This window comes from Sinocyclocheilus rhinocerous, unplaced genomic scaffold (assembly GCF_001515625.1).
Source record: "Sinocyclocheilus rhinocerous isolate Xijiao unplaced genomic scaffold, SAMN03320098_v1.1 scaffold757, whole genome shotgun sequence".
Taxonomy (NCBI): Eukaryota; Metazoa; Chordata; class Actinopteri; order Cypriniformes; family Cyprinidae; genus Sinocyclocheilus; species Sinocyclocheilus rhinocerous.
Window position 1 is genome coordinate 2,041,307 of NW_015662957.1, and position 2,791 is coordinate 2,044,097.

Sequence of the window (2,791 nt, forward strand, 5' to 3'; positions counted from 1 at the left end):
AAACTGTTTTCAACATTGATAATAATAATAATAATAATAATAAAACAAAAGTAGTGCTGTCAAATGATTAATCGCGATTAATCGCATCCAAAATTTTATTATAATTTTATAAATAATATAATATATAAATTTATATTATATTTAAATATATTTAAAATATAAACATAACTTATTTTTCTTAAATATTTACATGCATGTGTGTGTATTTATATATACATAATAAATATTTATTATAATTTTATAAATAATATAATATATAAATTTATATTATATTTAAATATATTTAAAATATAAACATAACTTATTTTTCTTAAATATTTACATGCATGTGTGTGTATTTATATATACATACTAAATATACACAGTACACACACACACATATTATGTAAACAAAAACTTTTATTTTGGATGCGATTAATCGTTTGACAGCACTAAACAAAAGGTTTGTTGACCACCACCCAAAAGATTTCTGAAGGATCATGTGACATTGAAGACTTTAGTGATGGTTGCTGAAAATTCAGCTTTGCCATCACAGCAATAAATTATATTTTAAATATCTAATGAACATATCGGCCAAGCAGAAAAGCTTATCGGCCGATGCCGATATTTGAAAAATGCCAAATATCGGCCTTGGCGATATATCGGTCGACCACTATACCTGACCAATTAATACTAGCACTTACCTATTTTATTCTATACTATTCTATTCTATCTAATTTATTAAAAAAAACTTGCTTTGTGTACTGTGCTAGACTAACTGAGACTTGTCACAGCACTTGTATTCTGTTGCTCTCTCGTTGGTCTGATTGCTTCTATTGCTCTCCTCATTTGTAAGTAGCTTTGGATAAAAGCATCTGCTAAATGATTAAATGTAAAATGTAAAATTACTATGAACAATACTGTACCATTTTACTATATTTTGTAAGGATGCAATAAATTGATCAAAAGTGACAGTCAAGACATTTATAATGTTACAAAATATTTCTATTTCAAATAAATGTTGTTCCTAAAATGTATATATCACGTTTTCCACAAAAATATTAAGGAACATTAAACTGTTTTCAACATTGATAATAATAATAATAATAATAATAAAACAAAAGTAGTGCTGTCAAATGATTAATCGCGATTAATCGCATCCAAAATTTTATTAATTTTATTTAAATAATATAATATATAAATTTATATTATATTTAAATATATTTAAAATATAAACATAACTTATTTTTCTTAAATATTTACATGCATGTGTGTGTATTTATATATACATACTAAATATACACAGTACACATGCATAAATTATGTAAACAAAAACTTTTATGAAAATTCAGCTTTGCCATCACAGCAATAAATTATATTTTAAATATCTAAAAAATTTATTTTACTGTTTTTGATCAAATAAATACAGCCTTGGTGACTGTAAGAGACTTTAAAAAAAATTCACAGACCCAAACTTTTGAATAGTAATATCAATAATATGCAAACAGATTATCATAGCTTAGGTTAAATAGAAAAACTGACAAATTTGCAAATGCATAAAAAACAGAGGAGAGGTGTTATTTACCCACCTACACAAAAAAGGAAATTGGTAAATGTGAAGTATTTTTATTTGCATTTTTGCTGCTACCCATGTCAGCAGTTGAGAACCACTGTTATATACCATATTCATGACAAATTATTCCAGTCTGTCTGTAATATGTGGGTAATTTCCAGGAAAAACATATTCTAAAGCACTGCTGAACATACCAAACAAAGACCTGCTTTGTAATTGTATGTGTGCGTTACTTTCTAAATGTTAAACATCAGTTTAGGGCACACAATGAAATTGCATGCAAAACAGATTGGTTCAGCATGGCCACAAACCAAAGTTACCAAAATTACAATGAGAGCAAAATGTCTGTGGGCATTTATAGAAGTTTACAGATTGTGTTTCGCCAAACTAATGTGAAGCTGCCTATCACAGCTCAGCTGAAGCTTTAATAATGACGAACCAAAACAAACAGTTTATTTTCAAATGCCCATCTCCTTTATTCTCCCCTGTATCTAAGATTCGCTTCTCGGCAGTCTTTTGTGATCAATTCAAAGCTCTGTTTTTTCTATAGCTTTGTTTGGAAGGTGCATGATGGGTAATAAAAGCCCGGACACCATGCATTTCCATTCAGGCGCTGTGACCTCTGCAAAGTACTCAAACTACCAGTGACCTTTCCTCCAAAAAGACCTCGCTGGGGGGCTTTTGAAATGATAAACACAGACAGAAAAAAGTTACTCAGATGCAAAGTGTAGCAAAGTGGTTTAAACGGCTTGTTGACATTCAACATGCGAGACAAGACCAGCTTTGTGCGCACACACTGAAGCAGTTTAATAAACTAAATACAGACAACAATGTATTTACAGTAGTATTTTGGGCCATAGAAGGAGCGCCAGAGACAAAACTGCATTTCATTGGTCCGAACAGCTGCGGCCTGTTGCAATGTGTAGGAGGCCATGTTTATGACCAAGGAACTGTTGTGTTCCTGACAATAGCCTATGGAAAGGAGGATATTTCTAGAACCTGACTATGTCTAAACAAGCTGGTGTGGCATTTCTATTATTTTCCATGAGCTTTTCTGATATTGAGGGAACTAAAAACTTACTCATGCATTTTGCAATGACAATAAGTTGTATGAGGGGAATCCCAAAGTTACATATCCCAGGTCTGCTTGGTGAAGAGTGTTTTTGTAATAATGTAGAGGTTGCTTTAGCGAGACTACAGAGAGAAAAAATAGATCACCTCCATTCCTTAACCCTCCGG